At 57.0% G+C, this 25,902-nt stretch overlaps 1 protein-coding gene across 1 annotated transcript in view; it reads right to left on the minus strand.

The window, feature by feature from the left end:
• MN1 (MN1 proto-oncogene, transcriptional regulator) overlaps positions 1 to 25,902 on the minus strand; it is a 46,057-nt gene that overhangs the window by 14,453 nt on the left and 5,702 nt on the right. The gene's annotated exons all lie outside the window — the stretch shown is intronic.

Below are 25,902 nucleotides of genomic sequence, written 5' to 3' on the forward strand. Positions count from 1 at the left end.
CATCCCCTTTGTAAGTGGCAGGAGTACCAACTGCCAGCACTGTGACCCTGTGACCTGAACAGGCCGCCCGAGTGGCTGTTCCCCACCCCGCACTGTCCTGCAGACTGCTGGGAAGTGTCCGCCCACCTCTACCTTGGGTGGGCCAGGGGGCCCGGCCCCACGGGGCGCTGGGGGGAGGGTGGGCCGCCTCGCTGCTCTCAGGCAGGGGGCATGGGAAGCGGCAGGTGCGGGGCTGGGGGTGACTGAGTCGACCCCACCTCACCTCCGGTCACATTCTCCCCGGACATGACAGATTCTGCTACAGCCACACCCACCTCTCGGACTCGGCAACGTCTCTGCTACGGAGAAGCAGGATTAAGACCCGGGGCCTCTCCTCCCCGGGCCGAGGCTATGGCCCTTTCTGAGGAATGCACAATCAGACCCCAGGAAGACCAACCGGGCTGGCAGGCGCTACATACTGGGGAAACCAAGGCCAGAGAGGGGGGAGTCAAGGGCAGAAGTGTGACAAGATGCGAGGATTTGGGCCCAACTGCCAAAGCCAGCACTAGGTCCCTTCCTCGTTCAGAAGGTTTGACCATGGAGTTTGCAGTACGCTGTCACCAAGGGGCGGCAACACTATTCCTGCCAGCTCCCCCCTCTTCTGGGCCACTACTGTCCCTTCTTCTGTCACTTGACTAACTATTCTGTATCTTCCCTCCCCAGGGAGGTCTCTTCAAGCCCTTCAGTGGGCTCCAGTGCGCCCCCATTCTGCAACATCTCCTGCTAACCCAGCTTATAGACTTCTTACCACCGTCCCGCTCTTTGCCAGCCACAAGGCTGAGAATGGGAGTTCCATGAAATCAGGGGCCTTTTCTCTCCCCTGTGGTGGCCCGGGCACACAGTAGGCCCTCCATGTGCCGGCCATTAACTCCTGGGGGCAGGAACGAAGCCCAAAGAATCCCTGAAACGAGGAAGACTCAAACCACGTCCCCTGGGCCTCCACACGGACCCCGACAGGAACGTCTCGGGGCTTCCCTGGGTGTCCTGCCCGGCGCCCCCCGAGTTCACGGAGACGGGCCGCACTCTCTCCCAGAGACCCAGAGGCGGAGGAATTCCATCCGCGAGCTTCCCAGACCCCACCGCAGCCAGCAGACTCCCTCCAACGTGCGGAGGCTGGAATTCTCCCAGTTTGTTTCAGACCCTGCCCGTGTATGAAGAAACCACAAGATGCGGTGCCTTTCGTGGACAGAAACACATCAGAGTCCCCTGGAATGAGCTGAGCAAAATGCCATCAACTTCCTCCCGCCTGGAGATGATCCGAGAAGGTCCCGCTCCCCGACACCCCCGACCCCACCCTGGGACTGGACACACCGGGGTAGCCTCTGGGACGGGTTCTACATCGACTCCGGGCATGGGAATCAGGTAAATTACTGCCCGGTGCTCTGACGTCATCTCTGGGCAGGAGGGGTGCACGGGTGGGAGTGTGGGTTGGGGTTTTCTTTAGGGGGGATGAGAGAGAGAGGGATGGTGTCAGAGCACTGGAGGGTAATGTAACTGATCCCCCCAGGGAAGGGGCCCACATCCCAGGCACCATTCTTAACGTTCCACGGATATGACTTCATCGGTCCTCCCTTCGGAGGGAGGGTGCTCCTTTGTGAAGGCTGCAGAAACAGGTCTAGAGAGGGGGGTGACTTGCCCGGCCCCACGCAGCCGGGGCAGGAGGAAGCCACGTCCATTTCCAAAGCCTCTTCCCCGTTTGCCCCATGCCAGAAACAGAGAGAGAGAGAAGAAAAGAGAGGGAAGGAGGGAAGGAAAAATTTAAAAATGTTCCCACTCTCCTAAATGCCCGTCACCTTGCCTCCCTCTGGGCCCACCCACTCTGGCTCTGGAAACACCTGCCTGCTTCCTGGAGTGCCACAGGGGGTGACAGCTGGGATGACTCGTCCTGGGGGGGGGCAGGGAGGGGGTGTCTGATCCAGGCCAGCCCCACCCACGCCCGGGGTCTGAGCCCTGGGGAAGCAGGCAGGCGCGATGCCGGGGAGAGGAGCATTCGCCCCCTGTGCGGAGCTCACCCACCCAAGCCAACCCCTGCAGGGGTGGCTTCCAGCTGCCCGTGGGTGGAGCTACAGAGAGAGCTGCCTGGCGTCTGTTGCCTAGCAACAGGCTTTCACCCCCACGACCCACCCCAAGTTCATGGCGAGCTTAGGGTATAACTAGTTGATGATCTTGGGAGTCCCTACAAGCTCAGGAACCTCAGGAGTCTCAAACTGGGCTGCCCAGTATGGTAGCCACTAGCCACATGGGGCTTTTAAAATTTAAAAATCAATTCCCCACAACTAACAATATTTCAAGTGGCTAGAAGATCCTGTACTGGACAGGGAAGATAAAGGGCATTTCCATCTCTGCAGAAAGTTCTATGGGATGGCGCTGATCTAGAATAAAAATCTACAAAATCTCTCCCAATCTGCATCAGTGGTTGCCGTGACAACTCATCTTCTTACAAAAGGCAAGGCCTGTCATCTTTTTAGTAAGAAGCTTCCATAGATTGCGGTCAATCTGGGGCTGGAAGGAGCCGGTCACCTTTTCCGGGATTATCAACCACTGTGACTCCCACCAAAACGCATTGCTGCTTGCGCCCACAGCAGACATTACTAATCCACTGCAGAACTCCTGCCTAGGAGCCCCTGCGCGGCCTCGGAGTCTTTCTCAACACAATGCCCCAAGAGCCAGAACTAATCAATCCAGATGAGCACTTGACACTGAGTCTGTATTCTGAGCCAGTCCAATCACAGAGAGGGAGAAACTGAGGCCCAGAGAAATAAAACGACTTGCCTGAAGTCGGACGCTGAGTCAAGGCCAGGCCAGGGTTAGCTCCTGACTCCTGTTCTCCCTACCACGCATCCAGCCCTCCATGAACACGCTGGACGGTAGAAATTCACGGTCCTCAAAGTTGAGGGCTGGGAACTCGGGACCGGAGGAACGGCCATCCCAGCCATAACAATATCAGGGATGCCAGTTTACTCATCACTTGCCGCGTGGCCAGCCCCAAGCCTCCGCTTTCACCAGTACCTTTCTTCACTCTCATGACAACCTATAGCGCGTGCGCGATTGTCCCCACTCTCCAGGTGGTGAGTGAAGGGAGATTCAAAGACCCAGAGGGACTCGCCCAAGGCAGTCACCAATTGGCAATCGCCATCCGATATTGATAAGGGCCACCCGAGTGTGCAGCCGTGACCATGCCCAATTCCCCATCCTCACCCAAGCGTCATTCTACGACCTTCGCCCCGAGCCCTCCCCGCCAGCACAGCACGCGGTCCCCCGGTCCCCGGCCACAGGCAGTGCACACGCCGCTCAAGCACAGCCTGGATTTCAGAGCTGCTAAGAGGATCCTGGGGAAAGATTCTTGTCACCCACCACCCAGTCAGCAGCCCGACTCAGAGTCCAGGGGTCTGAAGGGCAGCCATTTCCAGGTGGAGAAACTGAGGCTCAGGGAACCGAGGACTGGGGCTCCCAGGCCAGTGCCATTTGCAACACGGAAACTGCCAGAGGGGACCCTGGCGTGTCGCGGGGCAGGGCCTGGGCCGGGCAAAGAAGCCTCGTGGCTTCAGGACCCTCCTCTGCCTTTCCCCAGCCCTGTGACCTTGGACAAGGCTTGCTTCCTCCTTGAGCCTCAGTTTCCCTGCAATGGGAGTGACAGTCCTGCCTTGGTCAAAGAACACACACAAAAAATGTAAAGATGCAGGTGTGGACCGTAAAAAGGGATGATATCATTGTCACCTGAACCTCACAGTACTAACCCGTTTTTAATTTACTCTTAAATATGCCCATAAAAGGTATTACGAGCCAGAAAATAATAATATTCATTTCCATTTTTTGAGCAGTTTGTGCGGAGCACCGTGCTAAGCACCTTCCAAGAGTTGACTTAGAGGTCTGCAAACTACAGCCCACGGGCAGACCTGGTCTGCCGCCTGAATTTGGGTTTTGGAATCTTCTTGCAGCCTGTGAGCTAAGAATGTGGGAAGCTTTTTTGTTTTGTTTTGTTGTTTTTTCGTACATTTTTTAATGGTTGGAAAAAAAAATAAAGACGGTTTTATGACCAATGAAAATTATATGGGACGGGCGTGGTGGTGGTTCATGCCCGTAATCCTAGCACTTTGGGAGGCCAAGGCAAGGGGATCGCTTGAGGTCAGGAGTTTGAAACAAGCCTGACCAAGAGCGAGACCCCGTCTCTACTAACAATAGAAAAAATTAGCCGGGTGTGGTGGGAAGCACCCGTAGTCACAGCTACTTGGGAGGCTGAGGCAGGAGGATCACTTGAGCCCATGAGTTTGAGTTGCTGTGAGCCAGGCTGACACCATAGGAGTCTAGCCCAGGTGACAGAGCAAGACTCTGTCTCAAAAAAGAAGAAAAAAAATTGTATGAAATTCAAATTTCAGTTTCCATAAATAAATTTTTATCAGAACACAGCCACGCCCATTCATTTGCACACTGTCTGTGGCTGCTTTTTCAGGACAAGGGTAGGCCTAGGTACTTAGGTAGAGACTTCATGGCCTGTGAAGTCCAAATTATTTACCATCTGACCATTTATAGAAAAGATTTGCCGACTCCTGCATTGACCCCACTTGAGTGGTCAAAATTACCCCCATTTTACAGATGAGGAAAACCGAGGCTCAGAGGAAAGAGGTGATTTGAGCAAGATCTCACAGCGGAGGTGGTGTTGCTGGGGTCTGAACACCGGGGAGAAACCACTGAACCTTGGGCTCCATTTCCAGAGATGAATCGTCAGGGTCTTCCAGAGAGGTGGTGGGACCAGACCCGGGTCAGACCACCTGCTGGTCAAATGAGGCCCAGCACTGTTGCTGAGGCTCTTCGGACACAAAATAGGAAGAGAGGAAAGGAGCAGTCGCGTGTGCCCTCCCTCCTGCCTCGCTGGGGCGCCCTGCCCGGGGAGGGATCGCAGCTGTGGGCTCAGGTCCTGGTGACCGGGCTTTCCTGGGCGGTGCCCGTACGGCGTACCCGCCGCCAACAGGCCCGGCACCCGGCCCGGCAGGCACCAACTCGGCCCGTTTTCACCCCACTGCCTCGCCACGTCTCAGCAGAGAAACTGCCCAAGACTAGCTGCAAGTAATATTTAACCTTGCCGGGGATAATTACATGAAACTAATCCAGCCTCTACCTGCAAGCACTTTGCCACCGCTCACCCTTCCAGGCAGCTGGGATAAAGGCGGAGGAGCTACTGGGGCAGGGGGCGTGGGGAGAGCGAGTGAGATTTGGACCAAACAGGCAACAACGTCACAAAGCACAGTGATCACGTAATGACAACTGGCCAGCGCTTAAGTGGCGCCGGCTGCATGCCTGGGTGCAGTGCTCGCTGGCTTTGATGTCACCTGGCCCCGGGGCAGCCCTGCAGGTGTGGACGTCTGTGTGGCAGCATCAGGACAGGGGTGCGGTGGGGACGGCAGGCCCTGGGCGGAGCCCTGCTCGGCCACTTCCTAGCTGTGTGGCCTTAGACAAGCCGGCTTGCCTCCTGGGCCTCAGTTTCCTCACCTGTCAAATGGGGATAGGGACAGTAAGCTGCCCCCAGTGGTTTTAAGCTGGCAAGCAGCTGGCAAGACAACACACTAGCAGTGTTTGGTGCTTGCCGAGTGCCACGGATATTGCCACTGCCATCGTCATCACCGTCACCGCCATCATCACCACGACAAGCAGTGTGGCTTATGGGGGGGCTTCCTGCCTCCACCGCGCCCGGGAGCAGCAGGATGTGGGGACGGCCCAGCCTCCTTCGCCCCCCAAGGAGGCCCCACAACAGAGCCTCTGAGCCAAGAAGCACGGACAAGGCCCCAAACAGGCCGGGATCCCAGGCCGCCCCTCCCAGCCCCCGGCCCCACCCAGCGCCCCAGGAGCCCCGTTTGGGGCACGGGCTCCCCCAGGGCACAAGAAGAAGAGGGGGCCTCTCCCACAGCCACTGCCAGCCCCCCCAGGCCCGGGGGAGGTCTGGAGCTGCTCTGAAAGGCAACTGGGCGCCAGGGGGTTCATTCAGCTGTTTTCGGGTGGCTCCGATGAGTTCATTTTACCGCAGCGGAATATTAAACAGCTCCCGGGGACAGATGCCGGGCTTTGGTTTCAGAGCAAGGGAGGAAGGGAGGCCGCAGGCCAGCGAGGGGAGGATTCTAGTCCTGCCGCAGGCGGCTCCGGACCTTCCCAGGCTCAGCTGCCCCGCGGTGACCGGCGACAGAGCACATCATAGAGCCCAGCCCCGCAGCTCGCACGCCCCACTCCACTCAGTCCTCAAAGCCGCCCCGGGAGGGAAGAACTCGCTGCACCCATTTTACAGACCAGGAAACAGAGGCGCAGGGCAGCGAGGGACTGGCCACAGCTGCGCAGCCACGGAGGCGCAGACCCCGGCCCCCAAACTGCCTCGTGCTCCTTTTGTTTATGGGACTGTCTCGCCCACCCCGCAGTGCCCTGTGGGCGAGAGGAGGACGAGGAGCAAACGAGCCCTGGACAGACCCGCAGCCCCCGTGTGCTCAGACGCCCGGCTCTGCAGAGAAACACCCCACTGTGGATCTGCAGAGAAACACCCCACTGTGGATCTGCAGAGAAACACCCGACTGTCGATCTGCAGAGAAACACCCGACTGTCGATCTGCAGAGAAACACCCCACTGTGGATCTGCAGAGAAACACCCGACTGTGGATCTGCAGAGAAACACCCCACTGTGGATCTGCAGAGAAACACCCGACTGTGGATCTGCAGAGAAACACCCCACTGTGGATCTGCAGAGAAACATCCACTGTGGATCTGCAGAGAAACACCCCACTGTGGATCTGCAGAGAAACACCCCACTGTGGATCTGCAGAGAAACACCCCACTGTCGATCTGCAGAGAAACACCCCACTGTCGATCTGCTCACTTCCTCTGAGCCTCCCCGACGCTTCCCCATCCACAGGGGGAAACAGAGGCCCGGCCAGCAGGGCGGATCATCCCCCAGTCACGGCCCAAGGTCATCCCTCAGTCCCTGCAAAACAGACCCGGGAAGCGGGCATTTCCTCCCGACCACCGAGAGCACAGAGAGGGGGGTGACTTGCCCAGGGCCACACAGCCCCAGTCGGAGGGAGGCCCACCCCTGCGCCCAGCTGGGCACGGCCTCCTGCTCCCCGCGGGGGTCCCCGGCTGGGACCCCCACACCCCCGCTGTCCACGAGGCGCTGGTCATAACTCGGGGCTTCTTCCCTCGGGGACTTCACTGCGCCCGAGTTTTTTCCTCCCACTATTAGGAAGGAATAATGATCCCAGCGGCTAATGTAGCTGGAGCTCACCCGGCGGGGGCTGCTGGCGCTAAGGCTTCCTGTGTACAGGCGGGCCAGTGCCCACAAGGCCCCCCCGGGGCTGGCACGCTCCTGCCCATAAGGAGGAAACTGAGGCACAGCGATAAAAACATTTGTGACAATTCCACAGGGCCCCAGGGCCTGGCAGCAGCCCCGCCAGGCACTGCCTGGGCGCCCAGGGGCACCCTCTCCTGAGCCCTACTTCGCAGACCGTCCGCGTCACGTTGCCCGTGGTGACGGAGTCCCGGTGGTTGGGAGGCAGGTGCTTTGTGCTCTCCGTCCTGCCTCCCCAGGCTGGGAGCGTCCCCACGGGGGCACCTGGCCCAGTGGGCAGAAAGAGTTGGGGGCAGATCGGACTTCACCTTCCCCATCTGCAAAATGGGTCCACAGCAGTAGCTGCTTCCCAGGGGTGGGAGGATGCTGTGGGTGACACAGAGAAGGCCCCAGCACGTGTTCAGCCCTCCAGACTCGTCCCCCACCCCTTTAATGGCTATAGAATGACGTAAGCAGACCAAATTCCGTGTGTGACTCAGGCCTCTCCTCTTACCAGACTCTGGGAACTGGGGGGGGGGGGTCTTGGTAACGCTGGGCCCCGATTCCACCCCCACCTGTTACCAGCTGGGAGACTGAGCACATCACCGCCCCTCCTGGGCCTCAGTTTCCCCGTCTGTACACTGGGACGTCTGCTGGCATGCTGGCAGGGTTAAAGCAGTGGGCAGGGCTGTGGCCGAGCCCGCCCCACGCGGCTGCACCCCTACCCTAACACGCCGTGGCGCTCGGCACTGCTCGGCACGAGCTGCGGGAACCCAAACTCCAACTGCACGCTGCTCTGAGTGATGTCGCCCTGGCCAGCCCCTGTCCACCGCAGAGCGACTTTTAGCTTCAAGTCCTCGGGAGCGGGTCCGGGTGCCAACGCAGCCCCTCCACGCCCGTGGCGAGGGCGGGAGCAGCCGCCGGGCCGCAGGCAGGGCCGGCTTCCAAAGGGTTAAGCGCGGCCCTGCTGTCTCCCAGCAGCTGAGCTGGCCCTGTCGCTGCCTGGAGCCTGACCTCTGACATTCCCACTCCCAGCCGCACTTGCGGTCAAAAAAGGGAAGGGAAAAAAAAATGTGAGCCATCCACACAAACAGGCCGGGCAGGAGGGAGGGGCTGCTAGGAAGGAGTGGGGGCCGCAGACTTCCTTTAGCGAGTTCAGTGCGCCCAAAAAGAAAAAAAATTTTATTTTTTAATACCGAGAAAGGAGGCCGAAGGGGGAACGGGAGAATCAAAGGTGGCAGGCAAGTTCTCCGGAATCGCCGGGCACCACTAAATTTTCTGATTAATTAACCCTGAAAGGGGCCTCTCTCCCGGCCCCTGCCCGGGGAGGCTCCGGCTGGAGTTTGCAGACCGGGCAGCCTCCGGGGGCCTCACCGAGAGTCCCCCGGGGAGCCCGATCCCGTCTGGAGGAGGACGCGCTGTAGTTAAAGCCAAGGATGATAAGGAATTTATCAAATGAGATTTACACAGGGAAACCCTAATTAAGAGGTTAGTCTCCGGTTTAATTGCCTTCAAACCTAGGCAGGCAGGCCCAGGCAGATGGATTTTCAGCCTGACCTCATTATAAAATAATAATAATCAAATAGAATACAGAGCAAAATCCAAAGTCTGCCACGGGGCTAAGAAGGCAGGAGGGGTGGGGGGAGGGGCGGGCCTGACCTAGAATCTGCGGGTCACCTGGGTTCGCCACCCTTCCCTCGCCGCCCCCTCCTCTCTGGGCTCCCCACTCCTCCAGCCCCGTCCCCCCTGGAGGCTGGCACGCTGGGGCATAAATTGGAAGCATGCACGCCCCCCCCACCCGAGGTGGACGGCCACATACCAGACAAAACGACTGCAGGCCTGGTCATCTGGGGTTAAGAATGGTTTTTGTTTTGGGCAGGGAATGTGGAAGAGCCCAAAGGAACTGGCCAGGGACGATTGTTCCAGGAATGAAAGGCAGAGAAGCAAAAGGAGGGGCTGGGGGGGTGGCAGGGGACAGGAGACACAGCAAACACCTGGGGACCCACAGCCAGAGACATGTTTCTGTCCCCCAGGGACTGGCGTGCAAAGAAAAGTTTTTGCATCGGCCTTTAAAACGCAAGAGGGGAGACGGACACACCCCACTCTCTGCAGATCGCATTTTGCTCCCTGCGACCAGGCCGCTCCACCACCCCACCTTTGTCGGGCAAAACCGCACATGCACACCGGAGGCGGGGCGTCAGAGGAGATTTCTTCCAAAAGCAAAATCGAGAAGAAACCTCCAGCCAAAAAAGCTTGCGTGGCATGGATCTGGGGAGAAACAAACATGAGCGAGAAGAAAAGGGCTGCCGGGGGTGTCTCTTCTGGCCCCCAGTGGGTCACCCCGGCAGCAGGTTGACAGCGAAGGGGGCTTTCTACCCGCCAGGCGCAGCTTCTAAGAGCGACACGTGGCTTGTCTCGTAGCTGCCCATGAAGATACACACCACCCCGTACCTACAGAATAGAAGGCGTGATTAATAAATATATCCTTTTAAATATTATTAGCACAGTTGCCGTGATTTTTAGCAAGGTTTCCTAATGCCAGCGAGTGGCTGATTTGCCAAACCCTGCACACACGGGGAATCTCAGAAGCGGGCACGGAGAGGCCGGGCGTCTCAGATTCTCAGGAGTTCCCGGAAAGCCACAGTCTGTGTCCTCGGTCCATTTTCTCCCTGACTTACGCTCTAAAACATCTCGCCGTCTGGGGAGTTGCCGCCAACCGCAGCGGCCACTCTCTCCGCCGTGCACGACATCCGCGACCACCCCCGACTCTGCAGGCAGACCCGTCCCGAGTGCTCTTCATCATCTCCCCTAATCCTCGCCACAGCCCGCTAGACCCAGAAGGCCAGATGAGGAAACTGAGGCCTGGGGTGGGGAAGGGCCGGCGCAGCAGAAGGCTGGGGCCTGGCTCTGCGAGTGGCATCCTCTCCATGTCTGGGACATGAAATCCTCCCCTGGTGGCCAGTGGTCAGGTGACGCACGGAGGAGACTCCGGCTCCCTCCGTGGTCCAGCAGGCCCTGCTGTCTGTGCCGAGCCTGCGATGGCGGGGCGGTGGCGGCCCAGGCAAGCGCGGCCGACGGCAAGAGGGGCTGCAAGAACCAGTGTTGGGGGTGGGGCATTGGGGGGATGGGGTGGGGAGAGGGGCTGGGACCTGGGGGACCCCCTTCCTTCCCTCCTCGGCCCTGCAGAGATGGGGTGGGGGGCCCCGACTCTGGACCAGCCCCGTCCCAGCCCCCCTGGAGGAAGCCCCCATGCCCCCTCCTAAGTCCCAGGGTCCAAAGGCAGCAGGGTGACAGATGGCCACGCCCAAGGCTGTCACTGGACAGAGAACTCCTGCCCCAGGCCCGAGACCAGGACAGAACAAGCCCCTGTGCTCCCTGGCACACAGAAGGTTCCAGAAGGTTCCAGATACACAGGAAGACGCTCCCGGCTCTCTGGGGTCCTCCAAGATACTGGAATTGAGCCACTGGACAGAGACGTGGCTGAGGGTGAGCAGGGGCCTTGGCTCCGCCACGGCAAGTCCCTCCCGGCCCCGGGCCTGGGGCTCTGACTGCTGCCCCTCTCCCCGGGAGGCAAATGGTGAAGGCTTGAGTAGCCGATGGCACGACCTGGCAACTGCCGGGAGGGAGCAAGACCCGAGTCGGGGTTCATCTCAGGCCTCTGTGGGTGCCACAGAAGGTCTCCGTATCGTTGGGCCAGGTTCAGAAAGGCCCGGGTCTGAGTCCACACTGTGCCCCCTCCCAGTTGCGCGACCTCGGGCAGGTCACGTTACCTCTCTGAGCCTCAGTTTTCTCATCTGTGAAATGGGTTTCGGCCTGATGGGTGCCCACTCACCGCAGCCTGTTACGATTCCTTTGCCACTCGGAGAGCTGGGGGGGGGGGGCGTGCAAAGGAAAAGCTTCCAGAAAGTGGACGGCAGGCCTGTGTCACTCGGGGCCCAGCCCTCCACACCTCCCTGGCTGGCCCAGCCGGGCCCGTGCTTTCCTGTCTGCGTGACCTCTGCCGGCCGGAGAACAATGCCTGGACAGAGAGGGAGCCCAGTCTCCCGAGACGTCAATCCCGCCTGCCCCCGCCGGCTCAGGGAGGGCACTCTCGTCCCCCGGCCCCCACCCATGGCAGGCTGAGTCCTTGCCTTGGGGCCTGGGCTCCCCATCCTGGGGGCGGGGCGGCCTCATCGGCCTCACCTCTGACCCGGTGCCCCAGACCGTCAGGAGGGTCCCGCCTCTGCACAGGGGGCCGGGCGCAGGGGGGACAGACATGCGCTCAGACCCCCGGCTCAGACGAAGCACTGCTAACTGCACACCTACTATGTGCCGCCAGCCCCCACCCCTCCTGTGCGCCCCCCCGAGCCCCACTGCCCGTCCCTCTTGGAGTAAAACCCGAGCTGTGGACCCCACGACTGGCCGCCTCCTTGTTCCGGGAACAGACCCGCTCGGTCCGCCTCGGGACCCCGCACCTCCCGTGCCCCCACCTGGCCCCCGTCCTGCACAGCGTGCCGCAGCGGCGGCGGGCTGTGGGAGCCCGGTGTCACGTGCTCAGGAATTTTGCGATCCCTGGCTGGCCGTGGGCGCCACTGTGCTAGCCTGAACCCCCCAGGCCTGGTGAACATGTTTACACCACGGGAATCGGCCGGCGCTGCACGTCGGAGCTTTCCTGCCGTCCCCCGAAGAGCCGGGTGTGGAGCAGTCACCGGAACACCCCGCCGGCCCCTCCACCACCCAGGTGGTCCCCCTTCCCCGAAACCCCCCACAGGGACCTGCCGGTGGCCCAGTCGAGAAACCCTCACGCACCTCCCCGTCTAATGGCCTGCTTTTCCTTGTCCGCTGCTTGTCTGTCGGTCTGTCGGTCTGTCGGTCTGTCCCAGCACCTAGAACAGTGTCACCACGTGGCAAGTGGCTGGATAGTGTTTGCTGAATAAATAAATGCGCCGGCACTTTTGCATTCGGGCCGCCGTGTGCTGGGCACCCAGCCTCAGTCGCTCACTGTGGGTCCGGACTTCTCACCCTGGCCCCGCCGACCATTCGGGCTGGACCGGCCTTTGCTGGGGACAGGGCGGGGAGGCTGGCCTGTGCCACGCGGGACGCCTTCCCTCCTGCAGCCGTGACAGCCGAAGACGCCTACATGTTGCCAAGTGCCCCGGGAGCGACCCGCGCCTGGGTGAGGACCACGGCCACCGCCCGCGAGAAGCGTGCTGCTCTCCCGGATGGCTTGGAGAGGGGCCGCGGCCGGCGGGGTCCCACGCGGGAGCAGAGAATGCCCCTCCAGAGCCCGCCCGCCCGCCCGCCCGCTGCGCGCCCCCCTCAGCAGCCCGCCGAGAGGCCCAGGCATTATAGCTGCCTTACAGGCGAGGAAACTGAGGCTCAGAAAAGTGAATCCCCTGCCCAAGGCCACACAGCACGCAAGTGGCAGAGCGGGGATTCAAACTCGGCTTGCCTGACTCCTACACACTCCCACCTCGCCCAGGCCAGGGGCACTCAAGGCCTCTCTCTCTCCCATTCGCGCTGGCTCTCACAGTCTCCGCCCAAGCCTGCCAGGTTCCTGGGCCCCACCCGAGGTGTCAGACACAGGGGTTAGGTCCCCCGCAGCTCCCCCGCCTGTTCGCAGCTGACTCGGGCTCCCTGCAAAGTGCTCGGAGCCAGGAACCGGCTCGTCCCACGAATCCCTTCAGCAGGAAGGCCGACGGTGACCCGCGCATGTCAGGGAGCTGTTCCCCGGGGCACAGGGAGAGCTGTCAGTGGGAAAATACCTCGGTGCCATCGCCCCGCTGCTAGCGAGCGTGCCTGACCAGCCACACGGGCCCGACGGCCCGGACAGGTGGCAGGTCCACACGCACCCCGACCCGCCACGGCCACACACGGGCCGACAGGGAGGCCTGCAATTGCTGTTTCGGGGCGGCAGGTTCCAGCCGGCCCCACCCTGTGACACTGTGACATCTGCTGAGCGAGTCCCCGGCGCCAAGTGCCTGAAGTGCAGCCCGGGCTGGTTCTCCTCCCACCCACGCCGCTCGCCAGCCTCTGTGCCTGGGTCCTCATCCCCGCGACGGGACAGGCAACGCAGCAACGCCACTCCGCTCTTTGTAGGCTCAGACGGACCACGTGGCATACAGCAGGCGATCAATAAAAGCTGGTGCTGACATAGCGCTTCCCCTGCGTCAGGCAGGCTTCTGCGCAGCAACTCATGCACACACTGACTTGTCGAGCCCTCCTACCCGTGAAGCAGGAATTATTATTGTCTTCTTTCACTGATGGGAAAATGAAAGCACAGAGAGGTTAAGTGGCCTGCCCAAGGTCACACAGCAGCGAAGTGGGATCAGTGGGTTTTGAACCCAGGTTTGTCCGGCTCCAGAGCCTGTGCTCTCAACTGCATCATTACGACGGTAACTAAAGTCATCCTATTCATTCCTCACAATACTTCTACGAGACAAGCACTGTTTTTTTCTTCTTCTTCAATTCTATCAATGAGGAAACCAAGCTGGGAGCAGGAAGTGGTTTGTCTAAGGTCACGCAGCTCAGAAGAGTCAAAGGGCGTGAAATGCAGACCACTCAGCTGGTGGGGTCTGGGGCTGCTGTGGCTTCCCCAAGGTCAAGCATCATTTCCTTTAGCCGGGCGTGGTGCTGCGTGCCTGTAGTCCCAGCTACTCGGGAGGCTGAGGCAGGAGGACTGCTTGAGCCCAGGAGTTTGAGGTTGCTGTGAGCTAGGCTGATGCCACTTGCACTCCAGCCCAGGCAACAGAGTGAGACCTTGTCTTAAAAAGAGTCACAATATCCACCTTGGAACGAGTGCCGCTGTCATCAGAGGATGTATGTCGTGGTGCTTTTGCAAAAGGTTTGCAAACTTCTGGCTCACGAAGACCCAAGTCTGGTCTGTGCAAGGATCAGCCAGGCAAAATTGGATCCCAGTTCCCAGGTGAGAGGTCAAGGGACAGGAAGGGAAGGCAGGGTCGAGGGTCAACCGTAGTCCAGTCCTCGCGCTATGCTGTGTGACCTTGGCCAAGTTGCCTGCCCTCTCTGGGCCTTAGTTCCCTCAGCTAGAAAATGTCGTGGGGGAAAGGGGAACAAAAACGAGAGGTCTTTCGCATTCTAGAATTTTACGTAAACTTTCTCCCTAGCGCCATGCGGACAGTGAAGACTGCGAGCGTGTTGTCAGGACCTTCTTCTGCTGCAGCACGGCAGTGTCCACTGCCCTCACGTGTGGACAGCTCAGCTACCGAGGCAAGTCCTCCGCGCATCTCACCCGGGCGGGGAAAGCCGGGTCAGCGGACACCGGCCGGCGGCAGCCAGCGCCACCAGCTCCCAAAGACGGCGCCGCAGGCGTGCGCCGGGCTGCTCGGGGTCGGCCTTCCAAGAAGCCCGAGTTTCCACTCCTCCCAAAACGCCCACGCAGGCCCCGGCGGGAGCTGACCCCCAGAACCGCCCTGCGGTGCCACTCAGCCCGGGCCCGGCTGTCACGTGACGGGGAGCAGGACAGGGGCCTCCCCTGCAGAACTGGGGAGACGGGGCGGGCGCACCCCGCAGAGGATCATGGGAATTCCCTGAGCCTCCCTCGATGGCCAGGCCAGGCCAGGGCCGACCTCAAACAGCCCAGACCTCAGGACCCGTCTCTCCGTTTGCGGAAACCAGTACACACCCCCAAGCTTGCCCCGCGACCAAGGAAGGAAAACCCCCAACGCGGGGCCACCCCCCCCCCCCCCCGTTTCCAGCCCCCTCGTGGACAGCCCCGGGACAGCACTGCCATGGCTGTCAGGGGCACGGGCCAACTCCAGAAATCTTGCATGCGAGTGGGGAGGGAAGGGGTCTCTCCTGGACACTAGGACGCCAGTTTTTGTAGGCTTAAAAACAGATCAATTTTGCTCTGAAGTTTAAAATGAAACATGCTCCTGTTTGGGAAAAGAATTTCATTAGGGGGAAAATATAATATAAAAATACCCATTTAGAAAGAATGTGCTATTAATTCTTAGCACTCTATGCAGAAGGGAAAATTGCATTTTTATCTAAATGGTTTTTCTGCATAAGCCATTTACAATATTCCTTGCCTCTCTGTAATAGGGCCCGCTCCCATTAGTCCTGGGACCAGCAGGCTCAGGGCCGAAACGCCCTCAACCACGTTTAATTCGCAACCTCTGAAAACCTCTTCCAACAGGGACCTCGGCAAACGGGCCGGCATTCCTTTTTAAAGGAAGAAATAAATATTGCTAGGGCTTGGGGGAGAGACTGGGAGTGGTGTATGCTGATGAGGAGGAAGGGACAAGATGGTTTAAGTTAAAAACAAATGCTCCGGGTCCCTTTAGCCAGCTGTGAAATTGCAACCATTTTTGGAGGTGGAGGGGGGGTTCGATTGCAACCATTTCACCGCCTGCATGTATACAGACGTGTGCTGGTACCCTACACACATGCACGCGCACACACACACACACGCACACGCACACACACACGCACACGGGTTTCCATCAAACAAGCAAAGAAGGAAAGGATGAAATTCGGGCTACGAAAACAAACTATTTTTAAACGCTAAAGCAAACACACCAAGATAGTAATACTGCGATTTTCCCATTAAGCCAAGTTCCTCTCCCCATCTGAGAAGCGAGAGTAATCTAAACAGTCCTTGCAAACAAACGTCACGGCGTCTGGGTGTCGTGGTCCCCGCGGCTGCTAACAATGGAGAAGGTCCCTCCGTGGAGAAGCAAAATTGCAGGCGCGGATGGGGCCCGGCCACTCGGCCACGTCCGGCCACGCCACCCCGCCTGTGTCCTCCCCTGCGACCTCTCACGCCTGGACGCCACGCTGTCAACTTCAAAACCCAAGACTTTTTCTCTGTTCCAAAAAGTTTTTTTGTTTTTTTTTTTGAAAAGCAGTTTTCGAGTTCTTTCTCTCTTGGACGCTCAAAATAGCTACTTTACTTATTACCAAATGCTGGGGAGCGAGAGGAGCCCATTACGGGGACGCGGGCTGTGACGGGCACCGGGCGTGGGGCTCTGCGGCTTCCCTGCCGGGAGCCGGCGCCGCCGGCTGCTCTCTCCCGGCCTTGCCCGGCCCGTAAATTCCCCCTTTAAAACCAGGAGTCCAGAAATGCCATGATCCCAGCTGACGCAGGTAACAGGTGTCCCCCGGCCCCTCCCAGCCCCAGCACGGTCACCCAGCGAGCCTCTGCAAGATTTAGTGGTCTGGCCCGGGCTGTCGTAATTACCGGAAACGACTCTGGTTTTAAGGGTTAGATAAAGACCCTCTCCAAATTTAAGGCCAGACACCAACGTCCATTAGACTTTAACGGGCCCACATAAAAAAAGAAATTGCGTCCTCATCTCTCCAAACGCCCGTCTCCCCGGCGCCCAGTTCACGCGGGCCTCGTGCCGCACGGCCGGCTGCGGCGGGGACCGGCGGGCCAGGGGGCCAGCAGACGGGGCTGCGGGTGCCGGGGACACCATTTGCTCCCAAAGTGCCATGGTCGAAGCCTGGGCTTTGGGGTTTTTTTGTTTTGTTTTTTTTTAAGTGGAATTTTAACCCATCATCTGCAAGCAGGGGAAGGGGAGGCGACGGGGTCCAGAGAGGGAGGGAAGGGGCACCCACCCAGCGAAGCCGCCACGGCTGGCACCATCAAGGTGACACACGCCCCCCCTCCCCACAGAGACTCCGCGCTGGGAAAGGCCGGAGCTGCGGGCTGTGTCGCTTTGTTTTTCCTTTTCCCAGCTTTCGAGACTTATGCACACTTTTTCTTCCTTCTTTGGAAGTCAAACCATGCATTTCTTAAAAGTCACACACACACACACGCACCCCACCATTTGTCAAGGCGGCGAATGGAAGGTGCAAAGAGGCTTAACGCCCCTCTCTCTCCGCCCACGTGCAGAGACCTCCAGCTCCCTGTCGGTTGAGAACGAAAGCTCGGGCCCTCTCCCGGGTCCCAGGACTGAGGCGTCGGAAGGAAGCCTGTGAGCCTGTGTTCTCTGGCCGTCCCGGGGCTCTGGGAGGCTGGGTTAGCGGAACGTCTGGGCTTGTCATCCCCTCCCCGACAAGTGACGGTGCGAGGCACCACCCGCCTTCTCTTCCCGTCCCAGGGAGGTGGTGGGGACCCAGACTGAGGGGCGTTATTCCATGCCGGGTGATGGGCGCCTTTAATGCCCAATACTCGGACACACACACACACACACACACGCACGCACGCACGCACGCACACACATGCGCACACATGCACACATGCACAATTCTAATCCCAGCAAAATGCTTCCCACGCACTGAGCACAAAATAAATGCTTATTAACTAAACTGACCCAAAATGGTGAAATATGCAAGTAAATTAATCATGCCTCTCCCGGAGGCCTAACAGGATTACAAATTCGGCAAAAACTGACCACATGGAGATCAATATTCATCTACTTCAAAGTGAACAGGGCCAAAACTTTGTATGAGCTTCTCCTTGGGGGAAAGAATTATTTTTTCATTTCTCCCTAAGACGTCCCGGGCCCGCGTATGTATGTGGGTGTGTGTGGGCGCAGCCGGGAGCCGGCAAAAGGCATCCAAACCTTTAACGCCCAGACAATTTAGAACTAGTCACGGCATAAGGATCGTGAAATTGCTCCGGTTTTTAAAAGCCAAAATTTGATCCTAGCCTCCCTTCCCGCAAACTCTAAACAGCCACCAAAGTTACATTGCAGGGCACGAAAATGGCCAATGTGCTCTCAGCCATTAGGCCTCTCCAGGAAAGCATGCATGGCTTCTGACGGCTGCACCCGGGGTCCCCAGAAAGGGACGCAGGGGAGACTGTCATTCCTCCGGCTCCTTTCCACATTTGGCTCTTCTCAAGTCGGGGAAATCTTCCTCCCGCTGAATTTGTCACTGACTTCAGTTCCCTTTTTGCCTACCATTCAGAAAAAGGGAAAAAATATACACTGCGTGGGAGGCACCTCGGGGCGCACCGAGTCTCCAGTCAGCGGGGCCCGCCTGCAGCTGCCGGGAAAGCCAGGACTGTGCCAGAGGGGCCGGGCTGGGAGGGCCCCGTGGCCACCTTGCGGGGTCACCGGGATGAAGGTCACTCCCCTTTCCCACCTCTACCCCCATCACCCCTCTTTTCTGGAAAGGTCTGGCCTGGACCCCTGCGCAGGAGTTGGCCTCAGGCACGTTGCAGGGCTCGACCCAGCCAGGGCACGCCTGGGACTCTGTCCTGCCATGAGCTGGCCCCAGCCGTGACCTAAACAGGAACGGGCCCTGACTGCTAACAGACCCACGATGCTGCCCTCCAGTCCCCAGCTGGGTCCTCGGCGTCCATTTCCCTCCCACATCTTGGGTGACAGGGCAGCCCCCGGTCCCGCAGGGAAAGCTCACCGAGCACTTTCTGTCCTTTGCGATGGCCAACACTGGCCCCCTGGGCAACTCACACGCCCTCGGCCTTGCCCAGGAGGAGGGGACATAAATGACTGCCGCGTTTATCAATTATTTTCCACTCCTGAACCCTGAGAGCTGGTAAATAACATGTCAATTCCTACGCATACATTTCTCCCGGCCCATCCCTCTACCACAGCCCTCGCCCCAAGAAAATGAGCTACATCCCAATTCCCATCCAGTCTTCCTAACTGGGGGCATTTCTCTCTGTGTCTTCTGGAAAAGGGGGGGGCACATCAGGAACTGGGCACTACAATTTTCCAGGGCTTTTTCACACGGCCCACGAGGACAGGGGAGAGCCAGCTAACTTCTCAGCAAAGTCTCGACCAGCCTGGCTTTCCCAGCTAGTCTGAGCTTTGGGGATTTCAAAGCAGACCGGGTTTCCTGCTGGCTTCCCCACCCCCTCTCTGATCACGAGAGGGTCCCTCACAAGGATTTTACTCCTGGTGGCCGTTGCCAATCATTTGACAGCGCTTGTATCCCGAGATCCAAGGACGTCTGAAAACACCGCTTCACTGTAACTGAAAAGGTTCGTATCTGTTTTTGACACCTCGCCCTGCCCTGAATGAGTAGACAAACAGGAAACAGTGTGTGCGCGTGGGTGCGTGGAGGGGTTCACTCATTAACTGTCACCTCACATTCCAGGAGCTCCCAAATACCACCAGAGAAACGAGAGGAGGCAGGCCGGGGCGTCCACCTCGGGGCAGAGGGGGCCCCAGCCACTCCCCTCAAAGCCAGGAAGGCCCGGTGCCCACATCACCCAGGGAAATTGTCACCTGGAGGCTTTGAAATCAAATGAAAGCTTCGTGCCCAAAAACTCTTTCCATTCTTATCAACACCAAGGAGGAACAACTCATTTTAAGGCCTCACAATGGAGCGCGTCTATGGGCCACTTAGTTCTCCCACACCAGGCTGCTCCGAGAGCAGCAGAAGCACAACTGCAGGAGTGTCTTGGCACCAGAGTGTGTCCACATTTCCTCCAAGGGCTCGACAAGGACCATCTACTCCTGAGCAGCTACGCCGATGATGTTTGAGACATGCAGGAGAAAAGCAAGACCCGGTTCTCTTCCCGGCGTCTTCGGAGCACCCAACTTTCCAAAGAACTTCAGCAGCAGCGGGTCCCAATACACCCTCCCCAAAGCACTCTCCAACACGCCTCCCTTCACCAAACTGCAGCACCAGTTGGTCAGTCTGCGACCCAGAACACCGGAGACCCACAGAAGAATCAGACCGCCGGCACCAAACATTTTAGGCAAGTCCAAGATTTTCCACGGAGAAGCAGAAGATGAGAGGTCAGGCCGAGACTTAGGCCCGCACGGCCAAATCTACAAGCTCTAAGGGAAGTGGGGTGACGTGAGTCCACCAGACTCTGAGCTTTAAAGATCAGAACATAAAAACCTGCTTTCCCTCAACAATGTGAGTGTGAATTGGGATGTTTATTGGTTTATTTTTATTTTTTCATTTCCTCCCTTTTTGGACACATCCCTTCCATGTAAGATGTTCCTTCTGGGACCTTCGAGGAGAGCCAGCAAGTTACCATGAATAGGCTAAGGCCTCCAAACTATTAAATTCAATCGCCTCGTGTTTAAGGGCCTCTGGGTGCCTGCGATGATGTATAAGGCGTGACGGGACGCGCACGTGCTCGCTGTACAGTGCTCTCCGATCCCGCGTCACAAGGAAGCAGTTGATTATGAAAACCCACCAGCTTCCTCAGCCAACCAGGAGAAGGAGAATTGGGGCAATAACAAAACGCCCCCCCCAACCCCTGACTCTGTAGGTACCAAGGGTGCCTCAAATGTGGCCGTGGCCGGCCAACACTGGAAGCTTCTCGGGGACCCGAAACAGAGCCCTGGAAGTCGAGATCCGGGAAAACCTGCGGCAGCTTCTCCCCGAGGTGCCCCACCCCTCCGGGCAGCGACGTGCGGGGAGCAGACACTCCATTCGCTTCCCACCCTCGGAGGCCGTTGATTAACATGCAGACCAGCAGACAAAGCAGGTCTCAGCATCCTATAATAATCACGCCCCGAGAAAGTGATGTCTCTCCAACAAGCCCTCCCCACTTGGGCAAAGGAAACTTAACTCTGCTTTTCGAGCCCTGGTCACAAAATAAGTTTGGAGTCTTTGCCCGCTGGAAGCACACACACGCCCCACAACACGGCGTCTTCTCGGCCGCGCTCCGCCAAGCTCCGGATTGCTCCGGTGAGGCCGGGTGTTGGGTGCCAGCTGTCGCGGCACTGCAAGATGGCAGGAGATGATCGGGCCACCTCCGCGCTGGGGAGGCCCATCCAGCAAGTGTGTGCGGGTCCCAGAACCACCTCCCTCTCCGGGAGCCTGGGTGGCATTGAGCTGGGGACTCCAGCGGAGCTGTTGTGCCTCAGGACACAGGGGGACCCGCAGGCAGGGCCGTGACTAATGGAGAGCCCAGCACCCCCCCACCACGTTGGTACCAACAGATTACAATAAAGGAGTGGAATTTCCATAAATGAGAAGCAGTTCGCTTCCCACCACTGCTGGGGGTGGGGCGGGGGAGGGGGTGGGGGGGAGGGGGTGGCGCAGATGCAAAGATTCCTCCCCTGGCAGGAACCGGTGTGAGCTGAACTCAGCCGGAGAGACACCTCCACGCACGCACGCTCACGCTCGCGCACGGAGCCCAGCGAGGGGCAACATGCGTCTGCTGCTGAAATGCTCCGGATCAAAGTCACCCACAGCCCAGGAGGCCCCGGGAGGCCGGGATTTTGTAATTAGGATCTTCAAAATCCTCCCTCTATTTTTAGGGCTGGAGCTCATTCAGTCCTCTGCAGACTCAGAAGCTGTCAGCGAAGGCCACTGAGACTGAGGGTTAGCTCCTCTCCCCACTCGCCTTCGGAAAGCAGACTGGGGGAGCTGGAGGGGTGAGTCCAGGCCTGATGGAAACGCACTTGGCCGTGCACACGTGCACGTGCGGGGGCGCGGGGGAGGGGCCCCTCCCATGCCGAATTGCAAGGGGCTCCGCTTTCCTCCCCCGAGACCCAGACCCCTCAGTTGGCTCCGGCGTGTGTGCCACAAGTCAAGGAAACTTGAAAATTTCTCCTCCAAACGTCTCTCTTCTCAATCACGCACTCATGTGTACATCAACAACTCCGCCACCAGCGATCGGAGCCCACACTCAAATCTGTCCACCCAAGACGCACCTAAATATAGACCGCGTCCTAAAACAAACACATGCCGGCAAGTCACCATCCTAGCTCGAGTCAAAATGACGAGGCTGGACTGTCCCGGCCCCTCCGGACCCAAGACAAGGAGGGGTCTGAGAGAATGGGACAGACGGTGGACCCACTGGTTTCAGGGGGACCCCCGGATAAACCAAGGACCCCTCTGGCACGAGAGGATTTGACGTTTTTTATGCTGCGATGCGCTTGGAGGCCTCCTTGCTCTCACACACTCCCCGACATTTGATCCTATTACATAAAGCTACAGCCTTTTAATCTCTAAAAATAACCAAACAGAGGTAAATACAGTATTCCTCACCAAGAGTATTTATTGCCTAAATGCTCTCGGCAAAGCTGATCGCTCCCTGGGCACAGAACAGGATCCGACGTCATTGTCACTCAAGTGGAGGCAAACAGGTCACAAGTGATCGTACTAAATTTCCCAGCACAGAGTGGCTTTAGGAGATCCCGTGAAATCCCAGCGATGCCCTCAAGTGGGTCCTTCCACAGTGGGAAGAATTTTCCTCCTCTAATTTCACCTGGTCTTCCCAGACTGTTTATTAAAGATGTATATTTTATATCAACAGAGGGTATCAGTAACTTCTTGGCCAGAGCAGCCGTATTTTCAAAACCTATTAAGATTCTTTGTGGAAATTTAAATACCTCTGTCAGGCAAACAAAATCATATCAGGAATCATAGAATTTCATTGCTAGAAAGAGAAATTAGATTAACCAACCCTCACTCCTTTCCTAGAAACCTCAATAAAATAGAAGTACATTTCAACAGTCTCTTATTTCCGGTCTAAAGGGGCCTCGCAAGAAATCTAAATGAATTTATATTAAGGAAAAGCTATACCTGAGGAAAGCCCTTCAATCTACAAAAACTGTACATATTTATACATGTGGATATAGAAGTATATATTGCCCAGCAGAAGGCAACGGCTATTTAAAATCAAAACAGCCAGGAAACTCCAGTGACAGAAACCATGACAAGTTCAACACCGCTAAGCTTCAGCCCCTTAAAACATCCTTGTCCTTTATTAATATTTAGTAGAAATGTATAATTGCAGATGTGTGCTAGGTTGGAGTTTTATGTCGGGAGGCGGGCTAAGAAGACAGGTTTATTATAGCCATGAAATATTGAACAAGCAGCAAAGAACAGTAGTTGTATGTCGTGGTCTAGGGGGGAGCAGGCAGGCCCCAACTTCAGCCGCACAAAGGGGCCCTATCTGTTTACATTACCCCTGATTAACACCTGCAAAGTTTTGGGTTACATCTTCCGGAGGCAGAAAAGTCACATGAAGGCATGCAAGCCTTGCTGGGTGATTTCTCGCAGGGAAACAGGACTGCAGGGCTCCTTGCCTTCCCCAAACAAGTTTGAGTGAGCTTTAAAAATTCTCTCCATGGTATGGGGAGGAGGGGAAAGGACTCACACAACAGGGCTTTGCTCTGAGGCCAGGACCTACCTACCCGGGGCCACCCCTGCCCACATCTGCCCCACGTCTAAAGAACTTCAACGTTCGGATCCTGCCAGCCTAGTATTTCTCAGTGCTGCTCCCTGGGTTCCGACTGGAACACTGAGACAAGCATGAAATTCCAAAAATTTCTTCCACATCACTGTAAAAATATCAGACTTCCAAAAAGGGCAGGATTGAGTGCAGAGCGTATGCTGAGGCCGCCCCCATTCCGGTGTGTGTGAGAGGGCATTTCCAGACGGTCCTGGTGTTCAAGACACAGAGCTACCCAGGGAAAGCAAGTGTGGCGAGCAGAAACTTACTACACAGCACGGTTAATTCAACTTTTGAAAATCGCCAGGGGCAGGAGGAGGGAAAACATACTTTTTCCAACTTACTATTTATTATCTGCACTCTATCACTATTTCTCCTTCTCTCTCGGTTTTGCAATTCTTCCATGACCACACACCTATTACGAAGATAGGTGGATGATTTCGCAAACTATTTTTAGGTTTACGTAATCCTCCCTGATTTAAGAGATGTCTAAATAGGCCCAAAGTTAGGCTGGGTGTTTTGTTTTGTTTTTTTTTTTTCCTCTCTCTCTCTCTCTCTCTTCCATAACCTCACCCTTCCCCCATCCCAACTTTGTGCAAAAAGAGCATCATGATCAGATGCAGGGTTTCATTATACAAAAGTTGTTTGGTGGGTTGATTAAGAAGTCAAGGGAGGCATAATTTGGAGAGGTTAGCTTTCCTGGTTTAAAAAAAAAAAAAACACCGTAATCACATGTGATTCCAGGCTAGACTTTGTGGGAACTGCGACTCCAGAGTGACGCTCCCTCCCCGCCAAGGACATCTTACAGCCCATAAGACACTCTGGGCATGTCTCACGCCTTGTGCCGTTCTGAAGACTTATTCGTTCCCTCCAATCCAAGCACAGATCATTTTGTTAAATACCGACGAGTATTTTGTCATTGGAGCGAAGAATTTCAGAAACGGTGTTAATATTTAATCACATTAGTACTGGCGTGTTTTACGGCGTGACAAAATAAAATATCATTACAAAAATGGGCTCTGCCTGGAAGGGGGGAGGGGGTGGGTGGAAAAAAAAAAAAGTGCTTGCCCGGGCTGGAACGTGGAGAAGGTATATTCAAGGCCATGGGTCACCACTGCTCATGGCTGAGGGGACCATGGGCATGACTTTTAAGGAAAAGCAGGTTTTGCTTTCCATGGTTTTTTTTTTATTTTTATTTTTTCTGACTGTATTTTGAAGTGTCACACTTCAGACTGATTTTCAGCTAGGGCACTCAGGGGCCTGTAGTAAGCTCTGTGTACCTATTTATACAACGTGTGCAGATGGAACTGCGGGGTGTTATCATAATGAAAAGTTTAATCAACCTTATTTACTGGCAGCAAGGGAGCAGGCATCGGATGCAGATATCTTATAAAGCCTCACCTAGCAATCCCAAGGCTGCGGAAGCTTCCAGTGACCTCAATTCAGTGCTTTATCGAGGAAACTGTCCTTCCCACCTCACAGAGTAGAAAACAAAGGAGGTCAAGTGGGTGTCCCTGCCAATGCTTACAAGGTAGCCAGTCCCCCGCTGGCCCCTGAAGGAAGTCTCTGCCCTCCCCAGGGCAGGGGAGGGCCTCGCTTACCTTACAGGGGAAATCAACCCCAAAGTGACTAGCATCTGTTTCCAAAAAAACATTCTCGCTCCTCTGACAGTGACAATAAAACAAACAAAACATTTCTTTACTGACATTTCTTCATTCACAGCCGGCATCTTTCCCGCCCCAAAGGAGTGACTTGGAAGGGGATGGGGAGAGGACACTTAGAAAAAAAAACAAAATCTCATTAAAACCGCCCTACACCCCTCCATCTAGTCTACCAAGGCCCTTGGAAAGACTCAAAGGAGAAGTGCTACTGCTTTTTCTTTATTCATTCTCTAAATCAGGTTTGTTTGGGGGTTTTTTTTCCCCTAACTTTTCTCACCCCATTTTAGCCAATATGCTCTTAATTACTGGGGGGTGAGGGGGAGACGGGGGAGGGGTGGCCGGGCCAGGCCAGGTAGAAGTGACAGGGGCTGAGACCTGTGCTAACCAGCTATCCATCCGGCCAGATCGAGATGTTGTGTACAAGAAAATAAAAGGGGGCGGGGGTGGGGGGTTTTTAGCAAGCAGGACGCTGTGTCCAGCTCCATTTTTAAAAGAAGAAAAAAAAAAGGGGGGGGAGAAGAAGCTGAGGGTCCCAAACTAACCAATTTACGGCCGTGCCTGGGAGAAGGCTGCAGAATGCTGATGCCAGTGGCGGCGTCTGCCGTGCATGCTAAACACCCGGCTTCAAATGAGTGAGCGCGGCCCGGCCGGGCTGGGCAGTAGCCGCGGAACAAAGAGAAAGGCAGAGCGGCCGCATTCATGAATTAGAAACCCTAAGCGGGAAGAACTACTGGGGAGGGCGCCTTGCAAGCCCTGAGTTCTGAACTACCTAACTCCCGCCCTGCTCCGCTTCCCCTGGCTCCTGCCTCTCCCCGCCCCCCTCCCATGCTAAAACCTCCC

The sequence above is a fragment of the Microcebus murinus genome, chromosome 22, assembly GCF_040939455.1.
Source record: "Microcebus murinus isolate Inina chromosome 22, M.murinus_Inina_mat1.0, whole genome shotgun sequence".
Lineage (NCBI taxonomy): Eukaryota > Metazoa > Chordata > Mammalia > Primates > Cheirogaleidae > Microcebus > Microcebus murinus.